Below are 14,761 nucleotides of genomic sequence, written 5' to 3' on the forward strand. Positions count from 1 at the left end.
GCAAGGACTCTTCCACCCCCACTGACGACTCCTTCTCCCGTCTTCAACCCTCCTCTTCTTCATGGACACCCCGCTCTGGTCTTCTGCCTGCTCTGGATCTCTCTATCGCTAACTGCTGACGGGACATCAATCGTCTCGACTTCACCGCACCTTGTTCCCATTCCAACCTCACTCCTTCGGAACGCTCTGCTCTCCACTCCCTCCGCACTAATCCTAACCTTATTATTAAACCCGCCGATAAGGGGGGTGCTGTTGTAGTCTGGCGTACTGACCTCTACCTTGCCGAGACACAGCGACAACTCGCGGGTACCTCCTCTTATTTACCCCTCGATCATGACCCCACTAAGGAGCACCAGGCCATTGTCTCCCACACCATCACCGACTTTATCCGCTCAGGGGATCTCCCATCCACTGCTACCAACCTTATAGTTCCCACACCTCGCACTTCCCGTTTCTACCTCCTACCCAAGATCCACAAACCTGCCTGTCCTGCCTGACCTATTGTCTCAGCTTGCTCCTGCCCCACTGAACTCGTTTCTGCATACCTCGACACGGGTTTATCTCCCCTTGTTCAATCCCTTCCGACCTATGTTCGTGACACTTCTCACGCTCTTAAACTTTTCGATGATTTTAAGTTCCCTGGCCCCCACCGCTTTATTTTCACCATGGATGACCAGTCCCTATATACATCTATGCCCCATCAGGAAGGTCTCAAAGCTCTCCGCTTCTTTTTGGATTCCAGACCTAACCAGTTCCCCTCTACCACCACTCTGCTCCGTCTAGCGGAATTAGTCCTTACTCGTAATAATTTCTCCTTTGGCTCCTCCCACTTCCTCCAAACTAAAGGTGTAGCTATGGGCACCCGTATGGGTCCTAGCTATGCCTGCCTTTTTGTTGGGTTTGTGGAACAATCTATGTTCCGTGCCTATTCTGGTATCTGTCCCCCACTTTTCCTTCGCTACATTGACGACTGCATTGGTGCTGCTTCCTGCACGCATGCTGAGCTCGTTGACTTTATTAACTTTGCCTCCAACTTTCACCTGCCCTCAAGTTTACCTGGTCCATTTCCGACACATCCCTCCCCTTTCTAGATTTTTCTGTCTCTATCTCTGGAGACAGCTTATCCACTGATGTCTACTATAAGCCTACTGACTCTCACAGCTATCTGGACTATTCCTCTTCTCACCCTGTCTCTTGCAAAAACGCCATCCCCTTCTCGCAATTCCTCCGTCTCCGCCGCACCTGCTCTCAGGATGAGGCTTTTCATTCTAGGACGAGGGAGATGTCCTACTTTTTTAAAGAAAGGGGCTTCCCTTCCTCCACTATCAACTCTGCTCTTAAACGCATCTCCCCCATTTCACGTACATCCGCTCTCACTCCATCCTCCCGCCACTCCACTAGGAATAGGGTTCCCCTGGTCCTCACCTACCACCCCACCAGCCTCTGGGTCCAACATATTATTCTCCGTAACTTCCGCCACCTCCAACGGGATCCCACCACTAAGCACATCTTTCCCTCCCCCCCCCTCTGCATTCCGCAGGGATCGCTCCCTACGCGACTCCCTTGTCCATTCGTCCCCCCCATCCCTCCCCACTGATCTCCCTCCTGGCACTTATCCGTGTAAGCGGAACAAGTGCTACACATGCCCTTACACTTCCTCCTTACCACCATTCAGGGCCCCAAACAGTCCTTCCAGGTGAGGCAGCACTTCACCTGTGAGTCGACTGGGGTGATACACTGCGTCCGGTGCTCCCGATGTGGCCTTTTATATATTGGCGAGACCCGACGCAGACTGGGAGACCGCTTTGCTGAACATCTACACTCTGTCCGCCAGAGAAAGCAGGATCTCCCAGTGGCCACACATTTTAATTCCACATCCCATTCCCATTCTGACATGTCTATCCACGGCCTCCTCTACTGTAAAGATGAAGCCACACTCAGGTTGGAGGAACAACACCTTATATTCCGTCTGGGTAGCCTCCAACCTGATGGCATGAACATCAACTTCTCTAACTTCCGCTAAGGCCCCACCTCCCCCTCGTATCCCATCTGTTATTTATTTATATACACACATTCTTTTTCTCTCTCTCCTTTTTCTCCCTCTGAATATACCTCTTGCCCATCCTCTGGGTCCCCCCCCCACCTTGTCTTTCTTCCCGGACCTCCTGTCCCATGATCCTCTCGTATCCCTTTTGCCAATCACCTGTCCAGCTCTTGGCTCCATCCCTCCCCCTCTTGTCTTCTCCTATCATTTTGGATCTCCCCCTCCCCCTCCAACTTTCAAATCCCTTACTAACTCTTCCTTCAGTTAGTCCTGACGAGGGGTCTCGGCCTGAAACGTCGACTGTACCTCTTCCTAGAGATGCTGCCTGGCCTGCTGCGTTCACCAGCAACTTTGGTGTGTGTTACTGTCCTTTATAGTTTTTTTTATGTTGAAGTATTTTCCATTTAATTATTTTTGAAAACCTTTGATTTACATTTTTTTACATGTCTACTGGAAAAAAGAGATAACTCGTATCTGAGGCTGAGCATAGAGGCGTGAAAAACGAGAGCCTTGAAGATTTTAAGGAAATTGTATTTTTTAGGCAGTTAACTGATATGTGGTAAGTATGCTCCATTATAACTGCTTATGCATAGCTGTTTTATAAGTTGAAACAGTGTATAGTATATATAGATACGTGTGTCTCTAAGTATGCATACTATGTCCTATGCATTTTGTTACATTGTAGTATCAGACACTGATTACTGTCTTCAGTTGGTAACTTGTGGATTAATGATCACTCAGGAGTTCAGATGTACAGGTGTTACAAGCCTTTATTCAATTGATATGGGAGGGAAGAGAGGGCTTAGAGGATCTCTCTGAATCCTTGTAAACACAGATGTAAACATTCAAATAAAGACAAAGATGATGCTTCTCTGTGTACAGATGCCAGTGTGAACAAACAATGTCGCTGATGGGCAGGTAACAGCTTGGCCGACTCCACTTGTCCTTCATGATCAACATGTTGCTGAGACAGATCATCCTAACTCAAAATACCATGTCACCAAAACTGATGTACATGTTGAAACCTATTCATGGGTATCAATGCTATCACAATTTTACCACCACCTTTACTGAATGTAACCTAGTCCCACACCCTTTCAGTGCCAGCCCCAACTTGCCATCAAACATACTGGCAAGGACAATGCTGCTGCTATCTGGGAATATCAGCTCTCAGACATCTCCCATCGGACCCTGACCCACCACCAAACACTGGTCTTTTGCATCCCACAGTCACTGATCTCGTTTCCATAGATCTTGCATTTACAGAGTAACCATGCAGTTCCCCAAACCTGTACAGGCCAATTCTAACTCTTTCCCAAGATCCCTAAGTAGGATTGTCCGATTCACAATCTGTCCTTGAACCTCAGAACTTATTTTTTCCCTTATCTTCCTGCCCCTTCCTAATTGCATGGAATAGGCCAGTGACCAATATGCATTACGTGGACATCATCTCCCACAGCCATCTGAAATGCACTCCCACCCACCTCATCACTCTGTTTCCTCTAATGACTCAATTCTGTTTCTAACTCCATTGTATCTTCTCTGATAACATTCAACAGCAGTGCCCCTGAGATGCCCTTTTTTTGCTGAATGGTGGGTACTGCTTCACACTCTCCACACTCCCCAAACCAGCTGCGGATTAGGTGTTTACTTTGTAGAACTCTTCTGTTTATTCTCTCGGGTCATCTTGAGCTTCTGACGGTCATGGTCATTCTCCACACCACTCCTTCCCTGATCTTTCTCTTTGGCTGTCTAAAGCAATCCAGCGATGGCCTATCCGGAGATGAGAAACGGGATCTCATCTTCCAACTGGACACACTGCAGTCCTCAGGACTCAATACTGAATCCCACAGTATCAGATAACTGCCCATTTTTGTTGCATTACAGCCATCCAGTTCTGATACACGCTCACCTACCTGAAACATTACTTGTTTCTCTCTCCATGGCACTGCCAGACATTCTGGGTATTTCTAATATTCACCTTTGTTTCAGATTTCCAGTAACTCCTGTGTGCTGCATCACACAGTTCCAGCATGTTCTTTTGTTCTTTTTTTCTCTCTACTCATTCATCGATTCCCCAGACAAAACTGAAAGGAATCTTGTTACCCAGATAACCTCACTCTTTACCCAGTTACAGACATTCCCTTTCCACGTATCACTGCAGCTTAAACCAGCATGACTTCCCACTTTTTCCAGTTCTGATGTTGGGAATTACAAAAAATGCAATTTCTCTTTTCACAGATGCTGCTGAGCATTTCCAGTATTTTGTGTTGTTTAGATTTCCAGCATTTGAAGATTTTTCTTCAATTCCATCCATCTATCTCACGTCCCTTTATCCAGGCTTCTGGTTTTCAATGTTTTAACACAGTTGATATTCAGCTACATCTGGAGTGTAAATACTGAAATATTTAACTTTTTGCTTCATTTCAGATAACTGAACCTTCGAATTTGGTCAGATGTTGCATTATGCCTTGTGGTTAGGTGACATGTATCACTCCAATTGTGACTGAGTTTGGGCTGTGACTCTGGTAAAAGGGGGAGGTTTTCAATTCCAGGGCTAGAAAGAAATTTGCGAGGTGTAAGGGTAATATTTTTTGTTGAAGATTCAGCTAATATGCTTGAATAATGTCTGGCCCAAAAAGTGGCCATGCTGGTTTTATGTAATGTTCATGAATTTATCGATGGTGTTTTGACTTCAGGCCTAGGCAGTAGTGACAGAATTTAAACCCAGGGTTTAAATGAAGCTGATATTTTATTGAACAATAAGGATACTGTATTGGCATTAGGAAGCAATGTAAGGTAACACTTATTCTGCATCTTGCCGTTGCTTTCACTTGCACTACCTCAATACAAAATCTGTACAGAATGAGTTTTCAGTGGGAGACTCTGGGCGTGGGGCGAGGTGATGAAGTATTCACACTGAGAAGAGGCAGTAAGTCTGCATTGTACAGTCTTCCCTTTAGGGGTAGGAAGTTATAAACAGAGATTCAGAGGAAGTCTCCGGAAGAGTTTGCCACTGAATACATTGATAAAGTTATGGGGAAAAAAGATTTTAAAAAAATGATCAGACGAAAAAAGGTTGATGAGAATGCATGATGGTGATGGTAGAAATAAGTGACCGTTCTTGATCCCGTGGGGTTAAAAATCCAAATTGGAAACAGCAGTGCCAAGGTTACCCAATATGAGTCACAGAGTGCTGCAGCATTGAAACAGGCCCTTCAGCCCATCTAGTCTGTGCCAAGCCCATTCTGCCCAGCCTCATCATCCTGCACCTAGATCATAGCCCTCCACAGACTTCCCTTCCAAATTTCCCGCACATGCTGAAACCGAACCCACCTCTTCCACTTACTTGTTCCACACTCTCACCACCCTCTGAGTTTCCCCTCAGGTTCCCCTTAAACATTTCACCTTTCACCCTTAACTCATGACCTCTAGTTCTAGTCCCACCTAACCTCAGTGAAAAATGCTTGCTTGCATTTACTTGAATTCTCATTGAAGGCCTCTGGCCCAGAGATGGAAATGCACAGCTAATCCTCACACTGAATGGCTGGAGGCTGCAGAGTCGTCTGTCCGAGGCTGGAGCAGTTGTCTCTCTCTCCCTCCACAGTCCTCACCTGTTTGTTTTCTCTCTCTCTGCCTCTCTCCTTCCACTCCCTCGCCAGAATCACCAGACTCACAAAGAATTACTTCCCCCAAGCAGCAAGGCTGATCAACACCTCCACCCACTAACCCAGCACCACTACTTCATCAGTTCCTGTTAGAGTCACCATATGTACAGACACCCCTGTGCCTAGAGTCACCTTATGGATATACCATCAATCCACATATGTAACTTATCTAATGTTTTTAAATTTATTGCTTTTGTATTATTGTGTACTTTATCTTTATTAATCTTTTTATTGATTTAGAGAAAACATATATACAGACAAGGGGAAAATTATCTCAAATATATCAGCAACAATATAAACAAAAGATGAAATAGATATTATCATAATCATACATAGTAATAAGCAAATATGCAATATATAATTTTTTAAAAAAAGGACAATTATGTACTTTATCTTATTGTTTTTTTGTGCTGCATCAGATCTGGAGTAACAATTATTTTGTTCTCCTTTACGCTTTGTACTGGAAATGACATTCAACAATCTCTCTCTCCCCACCGCCCCCCGCAGCGGTTCCCAGATGCCATCAGACAGACCAGTGTGAGGGTTCAGGATTGGGCTCCATTGGGGGCCGGCGCAGGGTTCCAGCGTGGACCCTGGGGTGCAGCATGCATGAGGAGTGTCGGTGGGAGTGCAGACGGGACTGAGTGATGACTGAGAGCCCGCCGCAGGGAAGACGTTCTACCACTGGGAGTGGCCCTGCCTAAGCTGCAGCACCACCTGGACACCTGCCCCAGTGGCCAGAGCCCGGGGGGGGTCTCATTATGGGCAGTCCCAGCAGCGGCAAAACAGCACTCTGCACCGAGGTGCTGTGTCTGGTGTTATAGATTAGAACTCTACTGCACAGCAGGCTATTCAGCCCATCAAGTCTGTGCCAAACCATCAATCTGCCTACTCCCATCAACCTGCCCCCAGATCATTACCCTCCATATCCCTTTATGTATCTATCCAAATTTCTCTGAAATGTTGAAATCAAACCCACATCCACCACTTGTTCCACCTTCTGAGTGAAGAAATTCCCCCGATGTTTCTCTTAAACATAGAACAGTACAGCACAGTACAGGCCCTTCAGCCCACAATGTTGTGCTGACCCTTAAATCCTGCCTCTGTCATGGTCTGGATCGGGGTCCCTTTAAATTTACCTTGTTTATGTTACGATCCGAACCGTTGATTCCGTTTTCCCGTGTCCCTCGACTTTGGTGATTGGAGGCAATTAACACTCGGCTGAACCGGTAGTTTATAGTCTCCAGCTTTCAGCCGTTCGGCATGGGAGCGTCTGCAAAGTCACGGCGTGCCAATGTCATCTGGCCGGAGCAAACCTTGTCTCTGCCGAAGCGAGTGCTGGTAATTTCCCTTTCCTCACCGGAGCAACCCTGTCCAGTTACCTCGCCGAAGCGAGCCTGCAAAGTTTCCTCATCAAGGTGGGTCTGTCAGTTAACCTGCCGGAGGGAATCAAGAACCGCTGTCTACTGTTCCCGGGCCAAGTCGAGAGCTCACCATTACCCGGAGGTTCCAAGTCAAGTCCTGGCCCTGGCGGCGTTCAAGTACCAAGTCAAGTCCTGGCCCTAGTGGCTTCCCAGTTCTGAGTCCAGTCCTGGCCCTGGCGGTCTGTGACTCCTATCCTACCCCCTTGTCTGAATCCCTTCTCTGCCCCTCTCGCCTCCAGCCCTCATCTGCAGCCCCCACCTGCACTTCGGTCTAGTTCCATCGCCGGAGCTAGATAGGTACTGTCTGGTGTTCATTCGTGTTGGTCTTGTCTTGTCTTGTCCTGGGCTCCGTGGGGTAAGTCAGGCCGTCTTGCCATTGCCCCGCGGAGTGTCATGAGTCCCGGCCCTATGTCCTGTACCCAAGGAGGGGCCCCGTCTCTCTGTTCTGTGTATGTGTCCAAGGTTCCATGTATCTGCTCTCCCAAGACCAAGGCTCTGTTTTCCATGTCCCTCCTCTCCCTAGCCCATGTCATGTCCATGCCTGGTTCTGGGGTCCGAACCCGAGGCAAGACACAGGTACTGGGTCCTTGCCCAGTCTCTGGCTCGGAGTCCATACCCTAGTCTCTTTATGTCTCCTCTAGTTCTGGGAGCCGATTCCAAGACCAAGTCCAGACCCTTGGTCCCAGCCTAGTTGTCGTCCTCAGTCCTTGTCCAGTTCGCTACTCCTGCTCCTGCCTAGCTCTCCTGATATCGTACAATAAACTAAACCTAAGTAACCTCACAAGATGTGTCTTGCATTTGGGTCCACCCTTGCTCCCAATGCCTCCGCCAATGTAACAGCCTCCCATGTAACCCCCCACCTTAAATTCCTCCATATACCTGTCTAGTAGTTAAACATTTCACCTTTCACACTTAACCCATGAACTCATGTTGTAGTTACACCCAAGATCAGTGGAAAAAGCCTTCTTGCATTTACCCTATCTGTACCCCTCATAATCTAGTATACCCATATCAAATCTCACCTTAATCTTCTATATTCAAGGAAATAAAGTCCAACTAATTCAATCTCTCTCTATATTTCTGGTAGAAGTTGGATATTCAGAGCCATTCTTCTGGAGTGAAAGAAGCTTGAATTTGATACCAAAGAGTGCATACAAAGAGGAACACACACTTACTCGGTCTGAAACACTGACATTGTGGGCATGCTATGTTGATGCTGGAACGTGTGACACTCCTGAGCTTCTGCTAGGTGTGTTGGTGTTAACAGAAATGATGCATTTCACTGTATGTTTTGATGTACATGTGATAGGCCATATCTGGGATATTGCAATCGGTTCTGGTCACCCCATTACAGTAAGGTTGTTGAGGCTTTGGAGAATACGTGTTCGAGCACGGCCAGTGGTCTGAGCTGTCCACCAGGGTCCTGGCCCACCACTTCTGTCAGGCCCAGGATGTCAGGACCCTGTCGGTCAGCGGCTTGGTGCTGAGCCTGGTGCGTTAGATCGAGAGGTGCTCGCTGCCACAGGGCTACCGGGACAGGCTAGAGGACTGCACGGTGCGGACAGCACTGGAGCCCAGCGAGTGTGAGAGGAATCCTGACGAGCCCTTCAAATGGTGAGGCAGGAATAGTTCCCACATCACACTCTCTCTTGCATTCTTTCTCTCTCCCTCCCCATTATTCATCTATTATTATATATTGCATTGTACTGCAGCCACAAAAGGTACAAATTTCTTGACGTATGCTAGTGATATTGACCCGATTCTGCTGAATGTACTGATCAGATAGAGTTAGGATACTGGGGTGAGTCAGAGCAGAGTCCATTGCAAAACTGGTTAGGATGTTGCTTGTGGACATCTCCAGTGCATTTAATACTGTGCAAGCCCCTCTCATGGGACATAAACTCCAGCAAATGAATGTTATTCCCAGCTCATACTTCTCATCCTCTCCTTCTTCACAGACAGACATCAAAAAGTCAGATACAGGTGGCCCCCATTTTCCGAATGTTCGCTTTACGACACCGCGCTGTTATGAAAGACCTACATTAGTTACCTGTTTTCGCTAACAGAAGGTGTTTTCACTGTTACGAAAAAAGGCAACGCATGCCCGAACAGCCAAGCTCCTCCCGCGGAACTGCATTCTAGCCGGCATTGCTTAAACACATGCTTTACCTCTACTTATTTTGTGCATCCGTTAGCAAGATGAGTTCTAAGGTATCGGAAAAGCCTAAAAGAGTTTGTAAGGGTGTTACGCTTAGCGTAAAACTAGACATAATTAAGCGTTTCGATCGTGGTGAACGAATTGAGGACGTTGAACTTGCCTGCGTCCACCATTCGCACTATTCATACACAGAGAGAAAGAATTCTGAATGCTGCCGATGTTACTGTTGGTTCTGCTCGTAGCAAAGTGGTCTCTCTTAGTCGGCATCCAATAATGGATAAAATGGAAAGTCTATTGCTTGAGTGGATTGATGGGTGTACAAAGCGTGGTGTTCCGTTAAGTTTTCTTAAACAGGGAGAAATCAGTCAGTCTTTTTAAGAAGCTGAAACAGAAAGCACTGGACGATGGTGATGAAAGTGTTGCGAAAGTGGAATTTAAAGGTAGTCATGGGTAGTTTGATCGGTTTCTGAGGCGAGGGCAACTTCATAGTTTAAGCAATGGTCCCCGACCTCTGGGCCATGGACCGATACTTTGCCATGAAGAATGCAGTGGTGCAGCGGTAGTCGGAATGCACTCAGCACATCTTTAAGAGAAAAGCCGAAATAAACACGCTAATTAATTAGGTGCCACCTGGCACGTAAATGTTGGCCCAGATCAGGGGCGATTGCCGATTGCGTCAGGTGGTTATTCATACAAGCAAGTGTTTAACTGTGACGAAACTGCAATTTATTGGAGTCTTCCCGATTCCAGTAAGTGAAACTACACTGTACATACATTATTTCTACTTTATATAGGCTGTGTATTTTTGTGTGTTATTTGGTATGATTTGGCAGCTTCATAGCTTAAGAGTTACTGGAGAGAGTGTTTCTGCTGAGAGTGCTTCTGCGAGATTTTTGCTGTGCTAGACAATGCTGCAGAAAAGTATTTCTACTTTATATAGGCTGTGTATTTATCCTATCATTCCTGCTTTCACTATATGTTACTGTTATTTTAGGTTTTATGTGTTACTTGGCATGATTTTGTAGGTTATTTTTTGGGTCTGCGAACGCTCACGAAATTTTTCCATATAAATAATTGGTAATTGCTTATTCACTTTACGACATTCCGGTTTACGAACCGTTTCATAGGAACGCTCTACCTTCGGGTAGTGGGGGAAACCTGTATAATAGTTATATGGGCACAAACAGGCACCCATTAACTGGGGCACCACAGGGTTCGGTTATCTCACTAGTCTTGTTCACACTGTACACAGACGACTGCAGAAGCTCACACCCAGGCACGCAGTACATCAGGTACCCAGATATCACAATCATCATTGACGCTATCAACTCTGATGTCAGCATCAGTGAGGAAATCAATACGTTTGCTGGATGGTGCACAAACAACTCTCTGTACCTGAACCCCAGTACAACTAAGGAAATGGTAGTGGACTTTAGAAAACAACAGGACACTGTCCCAACCCTGGAAATAAGTGGCCAGTCGATACAGCACGTTGGAGAATACAAGTACCTCGGCACAACTATAGACAACAAAACCACCTTTAAGACCAGTGATGGGTTGATACTCTCTAAGTGCCAACAATGGCTATTTTCCCTTAGGAAGAAGCGGAAACTTCAGATCCAGCCATCGCTTCTCCAGACATTTTATAATGCTTCGTTGAATGAATATTAACCTACAACATCAGAGCAATGAGCACTATCAAGCTCAGACCACACAACAGAATTGTCAAAATATGTAGTAAAATCCCTGGCAGGAACAAGAATCACTCATCAGCATCTATAAGGGATGGACAATAAAGAAGGTTCAACAAATGCTAAAGGACATTTCACACACACCACACTCTCATGCCATCTGGACACCACTATGGGTCGGGTCCCTGACCCATCAGCACCAGAAAAGTCCTATCTAGTTTTGTGCCTTCCTGCACTCACCTCCTCAACACCCAATTTTGAATATATTGTATGCATAGCAGTCAATTTTATTATGAGTATTTGTATTTTAAATCACATGTATTAATTCTTCGTTTTTATTATCTATTGTGAGTATTTTATATTGTATGTGGTGTGGAGTTGTGTATTTTAAGTTCTGTGATGTTGTCCCGGTTCTGGAAAACACCCAGAGTGACTTCACTGAACCCCTCAATCCTGACAGAGATAAGAAGTTTAGTTTAGTTGGTATCAACCATTTTAAGAAGTAGATAGAGGGTCTTGCCACGTTTTTGTCCCCAGAACACAGCTGCAGAAATATCAATGACTGGGATTATCCCCAGGTAGTGCAGATTCTCCTTGGCGGAGCACAAACCATACCCTAGCAGGGGTACTGGCAAGACATACATGAAACTGGTAGGGAGAGCCCTACAGCTCGAATTAAGATAAATGGGGACCTCTCTGACTCCTTTATTTTAGAGAGAGGCACTAGACAGGGATGCCCAATTTCTCCTCTCCTCTTCGCGCTATATATTGAACCGCTTGCCCAACTAATAAGACAGAGCAAAATCGTAAGAGGTATCAAGGTGGCAGGGATTGAACAGAAAGTGGCGTTATTCGCAGATGATGTTTTAGTCTATCTGAGTGAACCAGAAAAATCATTTATAGGATTGTTTACGCTGTTGGATAACTTTGGGAAAATATCAGGTTATAAAATAAATGTAAAGAAAACGCAGGTTATGTCCCTAAATTATACACCATCCAAAAAATTGTAGGATACATATGATCTTAAGTAGGAAGCTAAATCATTAAAATATTTAGGAATAACCCTGCCAAAGGATCTTTCAACGCTGTCACAGGTAAATTATGGGCCATTAATCTCAGAGATAAAAGCAGATATGCATAGATGGAATCTTACCCCCTTTTTAAGTTTAAATTCAAGGATAAATACTATAAAAGTGAATATTCTTCCTCGGTTACTGTATCTTTTCCATACTTTACCTGTGGAGGTGGATGATAATCAATTCAGGGAATGGGACAAATGGATTTCCCGCTTCATTTGGCAAGGAAAGAAACCTAGAATTCGATATAACACCTTGCAGTTAGGGAAGGAAGGAGGAGGTATGGTCCTTCCTTGCCTGAGAAATTATTTTTATGCCTCACAGATAACCCCTCTGTTATATTGGTGTAATAGGGAATATAAGGCTAGATGGAAGGAAATAGAATTTGGATTGGTTGACAGTTTTCCTCTACAGGCCTCACGAGCTGACAAAGGATTGATGGCCCAGTTGGAAAAACTTAAAAACAGTTGGATAAATCTTACATTAAAAGTATGGCAGAAGGTGGTTAATTCATGTGGAATTAATAACATGTTAAAATTCTTCAGATGGTGTGCATATGATACCGAATTCCTTCCCAACAGAGGAGATAAAAGATTTGAACTATGGATAAAGAGAGGTCTTACAACCTACCTCTCATTTATACATAAAAGAGTATTACGAAGTTTCCAAATCCTGCAGGACAAACATGGCCTAGAACACAATGACTTTTTTTAGGTACCTTCAAGTACGAAATTATGTTAACCAGAGTTGTAGATATACAGACCTATCAACAGTAGAATTAGAATTTTTCAAGATTCTTAATTCGGCTTGCGGTTCAATGCCTAGTAAATCAGTTTCTCGATTATATAATGCACTCTCCCATGCTAAAAATGTAAACACATTGTATATTAAAGAGAAGTGGGAGAAAGAAGCGGGGTTGGTACTTTCAGAGGAGACTTGGGGGAAAATATGCAGCTTTCAATGGTCCTCGACTAATTCTTTGACTTGGAGAGAACATGGTTGGAAAAATATTGTAAGATACTTCAAGACCCCATATCAGGAAAAATATAAAGATACAAACGTGACGTGTTGGAGAAGGTGCGGCTCCAAGGAGGCAAATCATTTTCATATTTTCTGGGATTGTCTTAAGTTAAGTCTATATTGGGAAGGTATTCATAGAACATTAGTTAAGGTACTTAAGACCCAGATACCTCTGAACTTTGAGACGCTCTATTTGGGGCATGTGTTGTTTCTTGAACAGAAGGAAGATATAAAGTTGCTGCAGGCCCTTTTTGCGGCAAGTAAGAAATCAATCACTAGAAAGTGGCTAAATCCAAAACCACCTACATTAGAAGATTGGCACAAAATTATCTTGGAAATATTTAAAATGGAAAAGTTGACTTACTCCCTGAGAATTCAAAAAGAAAAATTTTATCAAATCTGGAATAAATGGATTGAATATATAACCCCAATGTGAGCAGACTTTAGATGACTCTCCTAATGATTTATACTGCTCTTCTAATCAACACAGTAATATTGCTGATGTAAGCACCCCTAGTCTAAATGTTTACTGTTTTTGTTTTTTTTTTGGAAAATGGAGAATTAATACAAGTAAAGGAAAAGATTTGGGAAAGGGATAAAAAATGATAAAATTAAGTAAATAAGTACATAGGGATCAGATAATTATGTTTGGGGGCAGGAGCAAGCATGAACAAGTTAGGATATAAACACCTACAATGGTTGTTACGTAGGCTTACGTACAACATTTTGGACCAGAAGAAGTGATCCAGAAGAGATGTATGGAAACTATTACTAATCCACTATTATTACTACTTTTCTTAACAATTAATACCATTACTTAGCCTAATAGATTAGAATTTCCACTGTACATAATTATCTATTTAAGTGTTTAATTTCTTTTTACATCATCTCAATGTGTATTTAAGAATGTATAATTATAGTTTCATACATATAAAAAAATGGAAACGGTTATACATGTGAAAAAAGTACATGACACTGGTGAATTCCTTATCCAAATAAAAATAAAATTTTTAAAAAAAGTAACTGGTAGGGAGAGTGGATTTGGATTTTATTATGGTTGATATTGATATGTTTAAGGGCAATGCTGAGAGATAAAATAGGATTGACGAAGGGTGTCAGCCCGAAACGTCAATGGTACCCCTTCCTGGCCTAGATGCTGCCTGGCCTACTGTGTTCTACCAGCATTTTGTGTGTGTTGCTTGAATTTCCAGCATCTTCAAATTTTCTCGTGTTTGCATTTTTAAAAACAGGATTGATACCACTTGAGTTAATGATGGGTTGCAGTACACAATCGCCAGGAGACCCAATTACTGAGGCGAGTCAGGGTTTCAATTTGCAACACCAAGTGAAAGAATACTTAGTTAAGTGAGGTGAGAAAAATGTCAAACAGGAAACTACCGATCAAAAACCAACTGGTATAGGATAAAGACACTTCTCACAGATTAAGGTGTACAAAATGGAATGCTCCAGAACTGGGCAAATTAGACCAGGCCAGGCCCTATCTATTCTTGAGCACAAAGATGATACAGCACAAAACATTCTTGGTCAGGATTCAGCTGGATGCACAGCAGGAATATCAACATTGAAGGATTAAATGAGCGTATCAAGATTCTCAGGTAAAGTTAGGAGGCAAATGATAGCCCAGGGTAACAGAGATATTCTGAGATGAGCAGGGCAGGA

General features: G+C 44.1%; 1 long non-coding RNA gene across 1 annotated transcript in view; it reads right to left on the reverse strand.

Annotated features, from left to right (window-relative positions):
* Nucleotides 1-5,925: 5,925 nt before the first annotated feature.
* The window catches only part of LOC140190624 (uncharacterized), a 28,364-nt gene continuing 19,528 nt past the window's right edge, over nucleotides 5,926-14,761 (reverse strand). Inside the window, exon 3 of the long non-coding RNA XR_011883654.1 lies at nucleotides 5,926-7,148. This is a non-coding gene — a long non-coding RNA (uncharacterized lncRNA). The remainder of the gene's footprint in view (nucleotides 7,149-14,761) is intronic.

This window comes from Mobula birostris, chromosome 30 (assembly GCF_030028105.1).
Source record: "Mobula birostris isolate sMobBir1 chromosome 30, sMobBir1.hap1, whole genome shotgun sequence".
NCBI classification, from domain to species: Eukaryota; Metazoa; Chordata; class Chondrichthyes; order Myliobatiformes; family Myliobatidae; genus Mobula; species Mobula birostris.